This window comes from Neolamprologus multifasciatus, chromosome 18 (assembly GCF_963576455.1).
Source record: "Neolamprologus multifasciatus chromosome 18, fNeoMul1.2, whole genome shotgun sequence".
Classification (NCBI taxonomy): Eukaryota; Metazoa; Chordata; class Actinopteri; order Cichliformes; family Cichlidae; genus Neolamprologus; species Neolamprologus multifasciatus.
Genome location: NC_140456.1, coordinates 36857122 through 36871402, shown reverse-complemented (window position 1 = coordinate 36871402; position 14281 = coordinate 36857122).

Sequence of the window (14281 nt, the reverse complement as noted above, 5' to 3'; positions counted from 1 at the left end):
TGCAGCTCCCTGATGTTTGAAAAGCTAAATGTCCATTTTAAAGTGGTCGTGTGTAGGATTGTGTTTCCTTCCTTTGTGCAGTTCTTACAGTAAACATGTTTGAATGTTTCCTGTTCCCCTGATGCTTCTTCCTGTTGGATAAAGTTGGTTTGGAACATGTTCTTATAGGTTTCAATGAACTTCAAACTGTGATCCACTTACAAAACTGTCTCATTTTATTGGAACGATCCACATTTGCATCCATTCACGGTACATTTGACATCTGAACACGTTTGTACACATGAAGAAAGGACAGATGGTGTTTGTGTGTCCTTCTTAAACTTAGTGTGAATGTTTCATCATGTAGAACGACTTAGAACAAAGTCTTTGGGAACATTTGGAGAACACGTTTAGGAAAGTAACATCCTGGTAGAACATTTTCTTAAAGCAAAGCAGAGCTGCAACATGACTGTGAGGATTCAGAAGAATAAAGTCAGAATACTTTATTATTATGAAGACTAAAGTGCACCTTAATGCTGCCAATGAATACACATGTTCTTTGTGAAAGCATGTGTGAGCACAGCTGACATGCACTACACTGACCCCACTCGCCCCATTTCTTCATCCACTTCTTGCTCTTGTGCTTGAAATGAGACGCAGACGCAGCAAAAGTCAGAGGCTCTAAAATCCACAAAAAGGGGGCTTGTTAGATCAGGATGTTGGATGTGACCCATAGAAAACATGGATAATACACCACTTTATTTGAAGACATCTGTAGCACTGCCTCAGTTCTGGATGTTTCCACAGACTCCTCTGTGCACCTAAAGGAAAGGTCAAAGGTCAGCAGCACATGTAGTTGGGACAATTCTTCATTTACAAACAACAGTCGCACAAACTACACAATTATTTTCCTCCAATGACACTTTTCACTTGCAGAAATGGTCCTGTGTGATTTCTAGGCTGTGATATAAAAACTAGTTCCTAATGGCAGCGATTCACTCAGTAAACATGTGTTTCCTTCACCAACCTCACACACAGATCCAATAAGATCAGGAAGTGGGCAGTATAGTACAATATGTGTTATTTTGTACTGTACTGCCCAAACTAAAGATCTGCTGAAGTGTTGGAAATGATCCAGATGTTTATTTTGGACGATACAGCAGAAGATCAGACATGAAAGTGGAGATAACACAGAAGACCTGCAGCAAAGGGTCAGAGGTCAGACTGGGCCACTGGATTCAACAATGAGCCAATGATCATCAAGTAGTGACTAAAGCAGAGCCCTGACGTTCTGACATTTATCACACAGTTAGAACAAATGTCTGCTGATGACTTCATCTCATGAAATGACTGATAGATGTCAATTCATTGATCAGCTGAGCTGCTGCTGCTGATCTTCATCGTGCACAGAAACATTCAGCTTGTTTCAATCAGTAAATAACTCCCACTACTCTCAGTTTGAACTGTTCCCACTCAAAATGCTGTGAGAAGAATGATCATTGTAGAACTTCACAAACATCACGTGTTGTTTTCCACATGTAAGATCAGCAAACATACAGAAACTTCCTGTTGCCACACACGGCCTCTAAAATCTCTTCCACGGTTTCTGTCTGAAGTCCACTCTCTCAAGTTTGCATGAATCACCAACACAGTTGTGTTTGTTTCTAGTATATTTATAAATAAGCTGATCAAATATCTGCTGACTGATTAGATCCAGTATCTATTACAGATGAACTGGATATCACAGCATGTTGTTTGATTACTGTGTCTGTAATCAAACCTCTGTAACTTTGCTCTGCTTCACTTCATCAGGTCATGTTCACATGTGTTTTTGTTCTACTGCAGAATATTTTTAAGGTCATCTGCTATAAAAAGCCAGGCCAGGAAAATCTGCTTCATGTTTTTCTGTTTTATCCTCAGTTACTTTGACACATGTGCTGTGATGCTCACACCTCTGATGAAGTCTCACAGTGTCAGCTTTCTTTTTATAGATATAAAAATATGGAAATGAATGATAATATTTCTGACTGTCTGAGGCAAACTTCAGCGATTAAAAGTGAATGGATTGTAGAAATCAGTGAGGATACCCAGCCCTGTTAGCAGGTGTCCTCTGGTGGCTCCTTGACTGTCACACAATCATGTGCTGACAGGAAATGTTGCAGCAGCTTCAGTAAATGTTCCTCCCTGAGTTGTGCTCAGTCATGTGGTGGAGAGCTTCAGATGTTCAGAGCAGGAGAGCTCCAACAAGACCAGGACTGTGTATTTTCCACCATCTGCTGACATCACAGTATAACTGGTTCCTGTTAGTAGTGCAGTGTCAGTGGATGCATTTGACCAAAACCAGAGTGGAAACGGTCATAGATGTCGTGTTTCTTCAAGCAGGCTGTGAGGTGGGCAGCAAGCGGCTTCTCAACAAGCTTTGACCTGAAGGAGAAACTGATCTATAATGTTGGATCTAAGCTGGGTTTGCTGAGCTTTGCTTCCACAACAGCATGTTTGAAAAAGCTGGAACACTCCAGTCTGAAGAAAAGCGTTAAAACGGTTTACAAGACAAAAAGCTTTGTGGGGAGAATATCTGAGGGAGCTGAAGACGGCTAATTATCATCAAATGTCACAGGTGTAAAAGTAGAGCAGCAGTGAGCTGCCACAACAAGAACGCTCTGGGGGGGTTTGTCATCGATTTCTTTGATCTTATCTACAGAAAATCAGACTTTTGTTGCTGTCTGCTGTAGAGCGCACATTTATAGGTGAGGCAGCTCGAGACGCAACAGCTGATTGTGTCCAACAAAACTGTGGAAATTCTCCCATTTTCTGATCTGAGTTTTGTGTCTAAAGTTTCAAATCGACTCTTTTATCCAATGGCATGTCCTCAAGTGAAGGTCAACAAAGACGCAGCTGTGGTCACTCAAACCTACATCCTCCGCAGACACGTTGCTGATGCTGAGGCCCAAAGAAACGAAGCGTGTGAGACACGGCCGACTGTGGAGGCTCAGTCTGTCTGTTCTTCTGCTCTTCATCCAACATGTCTGCAGCACTTTACAGGACGCTGCAGACTAGTTACCAAAGAACGAGTCAGGAACACATCAGGAACAAACTGAGACACACAAGTTTTACAGAGACCCAACGAAGATGAAGAGAAAGCTGCTGTAACCTGGAGACCTCAGTCTGACCCTGAAATACCCACAGATGGAGACACAAACACCTCCACCTGCACCGTCTGCAGCAGGGAGGGAAACATCCTGCTGAAGAAACAAGTGCTGCTCACTGTCAGGGCTCAGTGCTGTAGATGCAGGTCAGAGGTCAGAGGTCATGGTGGGACCAGTATCAGTTTACTCCATTGAATCCATTCAGCCTGTGGCTGATAATGTTTCTAATAACGACAAACTGGAAACACAACTTTACGACTGTTTCTTTAACATTTCCTGATATTCAGACACTTCAGCAGGAATCACAGCAGCAGCTGTTTTTGGGGATGATGCAACGAGCCTCATCCACACCTGGAGTTTCTGTCCTTCTACTTTCTAAATACTCACAGGCTCAGGCAGTGGGGGTCACAAAGAGGTGGCTCTGAGCCCTTTATCGTTTGCAGTGCTGATGAACACTCTGATGTTTGCAGACAAAGTTATGATCTGCAGTGAGAGTGAGGAGGAGAGTCTGCAGAGAAGAGAAAGTACAAACAAGGAGAGATGAGGAGGAGGTCAGGGCTGATTGATCTATGACAGGAGGAGAGCAGTAAGAGTGAAGAGGAGGAGATGCAGTGAGACCTGCTGTGATGGAGACGGTGGCACACAGACAGGAGGAGCTGCAGGTGGCAGAGCTGAAGATGCTGAGAGTTTGGTTGGAGGTGAGCAGGATGGACAGGATTAGAAAGAAGAAGATCAGAGGGATCGCTCAGGTCCAGCAGAGCTGCAGTCAGACTGTGTGCTGGATGCTCCACTCCAGAAACGATGGAGGCTGTGTTCAGGTGTGGAGTGGGGCGGGACTTTGACACGCTGTCAGGAGGAGACAGGTCTGCGACGGGAGCCCCGCCCCCTTGTTCCGGCGTGGTTTCCATCCCGGAAGAGAAATTCCTCTCCTGTTTCAGATCAGGAACATCTGCCCGCGTGTGGCTGGACTGTGGCATTATGGGAATTTTAGCCTATGGAAACATTAGTTTAGCCTTTGTGTTGACAGTGTAGAGTTATTTCTGCGGCTGGTTTTTAGCGTGTTGAGACTCTTTTTATTGTATAGGGGATTTTAACCTGTAACTCTGGTTGTGTCTGTTTCCATGGAAATAAATGGTGTGTTTAAGGCCAACTTAGTGTCTGAGCCCTGAGCGCTGACCCACTCACTCCCCTTCTACTTGTATGCAAACGCACTTTGAGGTGCAGATTTAGATCCACCACTTTTAGCGGCTCCACTAACACTGAAGCCTCACACAGGAAGTCATTGCCATGTGCCGTTTATTTACTTTCCGGCTCTTTGAAGCTTCGCTGCCAAATGTGGAGGAAAAGTTTTATGTGGAGCTATCTGCAGCATGTATAAACTGATATTAATCTTTAACAGGGCTGTCAAAACTGAGAGCAAACAAAAGAACTGCTGTATAATGCCGTCCACCCACTCAGTTTAATTGGCTCCCTGGAGCCAGGGAAACATCATGGATGGAGAGTCGTGCTGCTCACAGTTACAGGTGTTTGTTCACTTTCACTTGGTTCTCTCTGCTTTCACTTATTCTTTTATTGTGTTTCTGTGTGAAGCTGTCGTGTCTCCTCTGCAGGTCCAGGATCAAACATCAGGAACAGAAGCAGCTCCATTGATCCGACTCCTCTGATGGCTGATCAATCAGTTTGATCTGTTTGATTATTGATCAGTGATGTCAGAGTGGAGTCAGTGTGATGTATGAAATATATCTTAAACTATCATAAACATGTTTTATCATATAAGTCATTTTTCTACATTTTCTTCTACAGATCAGTTTATGTCAGTATGTCCATGAAGGTTCATTCAGGTCATCGTAGTCGAAGGAGCTTGGAAAGAAAAGCGTCTGGACTTCTTTAAGCTGCTTGAAGACGTTTCACCTTCATCTGAGAAACTTCTTCAGTTCTAGGGCTTAAATCTGGGTCTCTTCAAATGGTGAAGAGTCCCAGATTTAACCCTGTTGGAGTGTCCCCCTTCCCACTCACATCCTGGGCCATCTGACCTCAGGAAATTGCATGATAAGGTGAGAGACAAGAAAAGCAGCTTTTTACACTATAATTACCTGTTTGGGTCCAGTGAGTGTCAATGACAGGAAATCCTCACCTGGTGGTGAGTGAGAGGAACCACAGCAGAGACCTCTGTGTTTAAGAAATGGATGGTTATGGTCGCTGATGCTCTCAGCTCAGTTTTCACACCAGCACACAGAGTGCACAAGCTCCCACTGTGGAGTAGACACTACAGGGACAACAGCCTGTGGAGCTGTTCACACAGACTGTGTAGTTACAGGAAGCTGCCAGCAGGTGGCAGCACATCACCGCAGCGTCAGCCTGCAACTAAAACCTCTGCAGAGACTCTGACGGGTGTCAAACAGGCAGGTGAAAAACATGTCAGTGTAATATATCAAATATGACAGGAAATGGCTTGGATAATTAACATTTGGAAAATAATCCAGAAGTCTGTTGAAGCTGGAGATGTTGGAGGGGAGCAGGAGCAGTCAGGGAGATGGTATGAAATATATCTTAAACTATCATAAACATGTTTTATCATAGAACTCATTTTTCTACATTTTCTTCTACAGATCAGTTTATGTCAGTATGTCCATGAAGGTCCATTGAAGCTGGAGATGTTGGAGGGCAGCAGGAGCAGTCAGGGAGATGGTCACCCTGGCTGACTGCAGTGATGACCCCTGTGAGGGACTAAAGAAAAAAACATCCCCTACTGTTCTGACTGTGCATCACATGGACGGGGGTTTGACTACATCATGTTTAAGATGATTGTACTTAGACACACTGATGCACATGTTGTTTCTACTTTGAACTTACATACAAGTGTTTCCTTCAATGCTTCATGTGACTGTGAACAGTGTGTCTGTCTGTGTGTGTCACACTGTGTGGACAGCAGAGATACTTCCATCCTTTGTGTCAGAGCTCCACCTTGTGGCAGGTTTAAGAACTGCTGTTCTTGTAAAGCTAAATTAGACTGATGCACCTCCGTAACAGACTGTAGAGGGTTTCTGGGGCAGTGACATGAACACTTTGTCTTTATTTATACTGTCATATTTTCCTGTTACATAAACCACAGCATGCTGAATATGAATAAACTGCATTTATGCAACTCAGTCTCTGCTTCTGACTGAGGAAAACCACAAATCATGTGTGTGACGGCTCCATGAAACAGACTCCTGACAGCCTCTGGGGAGCGAGCTCACATTAGCCCTGTTTTATTTTCTTACATTGGCTCCTGGTTAATTTTAGATTTGCTTTAAAATTCTCACACTTGAGCTGTGTGAATGTTTTCAGTCGCGTTATTCAGATTCTGCTCAAGCTGTACGATTGAATCTCAGGGGTTAGAAGTTCATGGGTCACGATGCAGGTTCTCACACTATACGGCCCGATGCGCTGATGTGACCTGAGTGCTCACACTGTGCGTCCATAACATGAAGGTTATAACACAAAAAGTGTCTGTCTGTCTTTCACTCACACAGACATGCACATCACCATCATCAGCTTTGCTAAATTGCTAATGAAGAACATTGACCAGCTGTGACTGAGCAGCAGCGTCCATCCAACTATTTTCACGGTTGATGTGGTCGTGATAATTTTGTGAGGCCACATCGAAAAGGCTCAGATGACCCAAAGTTCTACAAGTTGTGCTTTCATCTCTTATATACTTGTGTGTGCATATATATATGTGTGTATATATATATATATATATATATATATATATATATATACACATACCTTCATGGACACCTTCATTAGTGTCCATGAAGGTCTCTGCTGCTGTTGATCCTCTGAACTGTGACAGAGGTCTCACTCTGGAGGAAACTCTCAGCACTTTCCAGCAGCTCCTCCATCATGGAGGACGTTCCCTCACTGTAACAGGTGGAGGAGAGGAAGCACAGGTGGATCCTCTGAGGAAGAGGAGCGTTCCTACAAATCACATGATCACATGACCAGAGGGGCGTGAAACTCTGAAGGCTCCAACAAAGCAGACCTGTGATCACTTTAACTCAGTATGATGGATTGTTTGGATTTGTCTTTGTTTCTCTGGCTTTTCTTGTGTGTCTTTGTATGTTGGATAGAGTCATGTGACCTGCCCAGGGACTACACATGAGCAGTTTAGCTCAAATCTGGCAGGTTTCCATCTTCTGTTTTTATCCTGATGTCCATGAACATGAACTCTGTCCCTGTCAGATAAATCCAGATAAAAACAGCCAGTTAATAATAATAATAATAATAATAATAATAACTTTATTTATAAAGCGCTTTCAAACAAAGTGTTGTACAACTATTTGAAGATAAAATAAAAGCGATACATAGCAATACAGGTAAAAGACACAATACAAGTTAAAAACAGTAAAAATTTAAAAAATAAAAGCCACAGAATTAAGACATGTAAGATAGGGTGAACAAATGTGTCTTCAGCTTAGTTTTAAAAACCTCCACAGAGCACGCCTGCCTAATATCTTGAGGGAGGTGTTCCACAGAAACGGGGCACGAAAAGAAAAAGCTCTGCAATTGTCTTTTTTCTGGCTCTAGGAACTTTTAGAAGGCCAGAGTCCTGAGATCGGAGAGCGCAGGATGGAACATAAAGATATAAAAGGTCGGAGAGGTATGAAGGTGGTGGTCCCCATCTTTAAGAAGGGGGACCGGAGGGTGTGTTCCAACTACAGGGGGATCACACTCCTCAGCCTCCCCGGGAAAGTCTATGCCAGGGTGCTGGAAAGGAGAGTTCGTCCGCTAGTCGAACCTCGGATGCAGGAGGAACAATGCGGTTTTCGTCCTGGTCGCGGAACACTGGACCAGCTCTTCATCCTCTCGAGGATACTTGAGGGTGCATGGGAGTTTGCCCAACCAGTCTACATGTGTTTTGTGGACTTGGAGAAGGCATTCGACCGTGTCCCTCGGGGTGTCCTGTGGGAGGTGTTGCGGGAGTATGGGGTGTCTGGCCCATTGCTACGGGCCATTCGATCCCTATACAACCGTTGCAAGAGCTTGGTTCGCATTGCCGGCAATAAGTCGGACTTGTTCCCGGTGGGTGATGGGCTCTGCCAGGGCTGCCCTTTGTCACCGGTTCTGTTCATAATTTTTATGGACAGGATTTCTAGGCGCAGCCAAGTGGAGGAGGGCTTTCGCTTTGGTGGCCTCAGGATCTCATCTCTGATTTTTGCGGATGATGTGGTTCTGTTGGCTTCATCGGGTGAGGGCCTCCAGCTCGCACTGGAGCGGTTCGCAGCCGAGTGTGACGCAGCGGGAATGAGGATCAGCACCTCCAAATCTGAGGCCATGGTTCTCAGCCGGAAAAGGGTGGAGTGCCCACTCCGGGTCGAGGATGGGTTCCTGCCCCAAGTGGAGGAGTTCAAGTATCTCGGGGTCTTGTTCGCGAGTGATGGGAGAAGGGAGCCGGAGATCGACAGACGGATTGGGGCTGCAGCTGCAGTAATGCAGACGCTGCACTGGTCCGTCGTGGTGAAGAGGGAGCTGAGTGTAAAAGCGAAGCTCTCAATTTACCGGTCGATCTACGTCCCTACCCTCACCTATGGCCACGAGCTGTGGGTAGTGACCGAAAGGACGAGATCGCGGATACAAGCGGCGGAAATGAGCTTCCTCCGAAGGGTGGCTGGCATCTCCCTTAGAGATAGGGTGAGAAGTTCAGCCATCCGGGAGGGGCTCAGAGTAGAGCCGCTGCTGCTCCACATCGAAAGGAGCCAGCTGAGGTGGTTTGGGCATCTGGTAAGGATGCCCCCTGGGCGCCTCCTGGGTGAGGTGTTCCAGGCATGTCCCACCGGGAGGAGGCCCCGGGGCAGACCCAGGACACGCTGGAGAGATTATATCTCTCGGCTGGCCTGGGAACGCCTTGGTGTTCCCCCGGATGAGCTGGAGGAGGTGGCTGGGGAGAGGGAGGTCTGGGCCTCTTTGCTTAGGCTGCTGCCCCCGCGACCCGGCCCCGGATAAAGCGGATGAAGATGGATGGATGGATGGAGGTATGAAGGTGCCAATCCGTTTAAAGCCTTGTAGGTGAGCAGCAGGACCTTAAAATCTGCTCGAGCCTGACAAGGTAGCCAATGCAGAGAGTTCAGTACAGGGCTAATGTGCTCAAATCCCCAGTTCTTGTTAGAAAGCGAGCAGCTGCATTTTGCACCATCTGTAGACCTGTGAAACTTTTCTTTGGTAGCCAAGAAAGAAGAGCATTACAATAATCAATACGTGAGGACACAAATGCATGCGGCAGAGCCCTCCACAGCGATGTTTCCAGCATCACTTTATTTTATAGCGGCTGGAAGATTTCTGAAAGTCACCAAAAACAACAAAAGTGGGACTTCCTGCTTCTCACAGAGGACTTCCTGCCAGTTCAGACAGAAAAAATAACCAAAGTATGAACAGCATTTCTTCACTCACATGACCTTTAACCTCTGACCGCTGAAGCTTTTCTGCTTCCTTTTCCATCTATTTCAAATTAAACGCCTTCCTAGCTGCTGGACAGTTTTGTATTAACAAGGCTTTTATTGTGAAACACTGATTTTGTCCTTAAGAATATGTGTGGCTCTGACAAACGCTCCGTTCCTTGCTGTGAGAGACAGAGTGTCTCCTCCGTCTGTGTTTAGCTTCCTGTGAGGACAGGAAGTGATGTGAAGGCTTATGACGTGTGAAACTATGAGGAAGCTGAACTCTGTGGCAGTCTGCCGTGATGTTTGGCTGCACACACTAAACTCACTGAAAGAGAGTGTGTGTGTTTTAGTTTGCAATAAGAAGTGAAACACACACACACAGCAGCTGCTTTCAACACACACACTCACTTTGTTCACACGAGGACAAAAAACGTGATTTAACTGAGCTTGTGTGACAAGAAGACAGGAGAGTCTGAGTTTAAGGCTCTGCACAGATGAATCACACGAGCTGGGCAGGTTTCTGTGGAGCTTCACCTGAGACACGAGGACGGAGGAGACAAGGACACAAGGAGGCGAAGGAGACCCGATGACAAAGCGCTCAGAGTACGTAACTGCTCTGACTGGAGGCAGCTTCATGGTGTGAGGGTGGAGAAAAGGCTGAAACATGCTGAAGGTGGTGTTTGACTGCAGGCTGGAAGCATCACACTTCATGACAGCGCTCGTCTCCCTGCTGCACACACGTCTGACTCTTCTTCTGTGCTTCCAGATTAGAGAGCAACAGGCAGGAAGTCATCACCTGTGTGGGCCTCGTTTACTAATGTTTGTATGAAAAAGTTCAAACTTCTCAGAAATGTTACACAATCAGATTTATTGAACATGACTATTTTGTTGTCACCACTGTGCGTATGTTGGGACAGCACAAACACAGTGGTGTATATGTTTGGAAACACTGGAGGCTCAGCGTCTGCTCTTCTTCTGCTCTGCTCCATCCACATCTTTGCCTTATTTTACACACGGCTCCATCAAGTTACAGCTAAACGATGAATGCACTGTTTCCTGCCACAGGCTGCAGATCAGTCAGCCACCCAATGAATCTGTCGTCACAGTCACATGACTTCTCCCTGTGTGAATTAATGTTTTCTATCTGCATTTTATTTATTTCACACAAACTGTTGTTGTAATGTCATCAAATGTCCACTAGATGTCAGCAGTCATCACTGGACATCAGCCTTCATGCTCTGAATACACAAACATACATGTGCACTTAAATGAGCTCACATTATTGATCTGGACTGATGGATCGCCTTTGTTTTTATAAGTCGGTGTTACCATGGAAACGACACTAACACACTATCTAAACATACAGTGGATTTATCTGACTTCAGTCTTGATTCTGCATGGAAACAACAACCTGACATCTTTGATCATAAGTTTCAGAGCGTCACCTGTAACCATGGTTACTGACCTGCAGCCTGACGTCACTCTGAGCAGCTGCATGTATGAGTGTACGCACATGCATGCAGCTGCATGTGTGCAATGTGAGCACATGACTGCACGCACACGAAGTGTATAAAGGTCTGCACCCCTGTAGTCCTGCTGCTGTGAGCGCTCACATCACCAAACCTACGAGGACGAAGCAGCTCTGAGCAGCGTCACTGCTGAGAACACAAAGATGTCCAGGAAAGCTGTGCTGGCTTTGATTCTTCTCTGCCTGTTTACAGCTTCTGTAGGTGAGTGTTTGCATGAGAAAGATGGGAATCATGTGTCCATGCACAGGTACATGCGCTTGCTTGTTTTGTACTGGTGTATTTAAGTCTCTGTGCTAAATGACAGACCCTGATTCATGTGCATGAGAAGAAAAAGCAGTGATTCCAGTGTGTTTATAGGTGTTGACAGATTCATGTTTAAGCTTTGCCTCAGACTTCAGTGTGCAGGAAAAGGACATGAAAATGAGTGGAAGGAGCATTTTGATGTAAAATATTTGATAGATGAAGATAAAGTTTGACAGCAGATTGACCAGGGTGGGCTCAGGGGGGGTTTCATGGGGCCACAGAACCAAAAGAAGAGGCAATATTGAACTGTTTCATCCATGAAGTGAATTTATTTGAAGCACAAACAAAGTGAACAAACATTTAACAATCAAAGTGAAGATTTCACATCCTGCACACGTGCACATCTTTAAAAAGCACTGACTGACATCACTGTGGACTGAAATGTCTGCATGCATGAGTCCATATTTACAGAGAAGTCCACCCAAGGAGGACTTTCCTACCAGCTGGGCTGGAAGCTGCGCCTCCTGTCCCCCATTCATGTGGTGGGGAACGTCCTCAGACTGGGGGGGGTCGTCCTCGCTCCTGCTGATGTCTGAAGAGAGACGAATGTGGAGTAAACACGAGTCTGTAACTGAGAACTACAGTAACTTATTACTTTATCTTTTCATTGTTATTCATGAGTGTTACTGGAACTGAGTGTGTGGAGTGTAATCACAGGGCAGTGTGAGACACACAGGTCTGAGGGCTGGTCCACTGCGTCCCTCACAGCCCGTGTCCTCCTCCTCCTCTCTGTAGTTCCCTCACGCTCTCCATCTTCATCTTTGCTAACAGGGAACAAACGTCTGTTTTTCTTTCATGTCAGCTGATGTTGTTCCAGCTGTGACGCTGAAAGCTGAGCTCCTGTCTCATTATGAGCGACAGCTTCATGTTTCATGTTTGGTTAAAGTAAAAGGATGAAGTCTGTCCCTGAGCCTGTGCGGACTGGATTTGTTCTGTTAAAGTCATGACGCTGGATTTCACTGTGACGTCACCAAACCGTACCGCTTACCTTCGTCTCGTCACGTGTTTTCACGTTAGTGGGCTTTAACGATGCGCTCGTGCTCTTTTTTCTCCTTTCTTCTTGTTCCGAAACCCGCGGGCTGAGAGAGCGAGTGTGCAGCGCACTAAAGAGTCCGTGTTGAACACAAACTAGAACACTAGTTCCAGTTTCCGTGCCAGAGTATTAATTCATCATCGCATCTTCAGCCTTCGCGGGACCGAAGATGTCTAAGACATAGAAATGCTTAATATGGGTTCACCTGATGTCATTGAAAAGATGCACATAGGTAACGCGCAGGCCATCCAGCTCCGAGGTTTATCTCCTCACCTCGAGTCTGCGACACTCTCTCCATGTACTCTCAGATAAGGGCGCGCACATTTCTGCATGAGCTTCTAAATTACAAAGAGCAATTCACAAAACAGAAGCTGACCATCACAAACCAAAAATGGCTCCACTGAGCATCAACCTATCACCAGAATTTACTGATAATCTAAAGACTCACATAACTAGTTTTGTCTCATTTTGTCTTAGTTTGAGACACAAGTGCATGATTATAATACTGTGTAGTTAGATGAGACAGAACTGATGCTTCCTCTTAATTATCCTCTTCATTTTTCCCGAGCCTCAGTAGTGGTAGCCTGACATGACATAACAATGACCCCGTGCCAAGGAGCGCTCAGCCACACTGTTAAGTAGCTCCCCAACAAGGCTTGATCAGGTCCAGGTGTGTGACGAACTTCAAGTGTGGCCAGCCAGCTGGCAGGGCCACCCACCCTCCAGGCCTGAAGGTGCCTGTCACAGCCACATCCACACACGCAAACACACCTTCCTATACACACACACAAGCATGGACACAAGAACAGCAGCACAGTGCAGAAACACACATAATATGAAAGGAGTCATAACTGCTCATGGACTGGGTCGCTCAGACCCAGGTCCCTGACATGGACGGAGTTTTGGCCACAGATTACTGATTACTGGCAGATTACAGATTACTGGCTCCTGACTACAGTAGCCGTAATGCTATCCATCAAGCGAAGTGGTGCGGTTTCGTAGCTTACCAAAGTCGTACTAAAACAATTTTGACAGATTTTTGAGCGACGTGTACCACATAAAATCGGTTTGTGATCAGTGAGCACAACGAGAATTCATACATAAGGCGCACTGGATTATAAAGCGCACTGTTGATTTTTGAGATAATTAAGATAATAAATTTGAGGTGTTGGGTCTAAACTCAGACCCCGCTGTATCCAGGACTTATTCCCGTGAAAGAAAAACAAGGCAACAGCGATCGATCATTTACTTGCAAGGGAGGTCTCGTCGGTATCTCAGCTCATTACGAATGACCCCGACAACGGCCTCCTCTCGCTGCCTTTTATTGGGAAAACATTTCATCACAGCAAGGCAATGCCCACATGGTTCTTATGGAACGCCAGGACTGCCATAATGAATTAATTAAATACACCATTAAATAATTAATTAAATGTGGCAATAATTAATTAAAATGGGAAATAATTAATTAATTAAATAGTTATGACACATGTAATTAATTAATTATTGGCACATTTAATTAATTATTTATGTATTTCACATTTTAATTAATTATTGACACATTTAATTAATTATTGACACATTTAATTAATTATTGACACATTTAATTAATTATTTAATGATATATTTATTTATTTCATTTTGGCAGTCCTGGCGCCTGGCTCTCATCATGAAATAATTTTATCTGTCAACCTCACCCATCAAACTCAGGGGGCGGGGTTAACGCTGCCCATGCTGCTTCTCTAACATTTGATTGGTTGCCGTGCAAAGTAAGTCAAAACAGGTTGATCCTAGATAATCGATTGCTTGTGTAGACTTGGGGCAGCCAGGTATCCCAGAATACATTTCAAATCACAGGCAGCAATGGTGGTG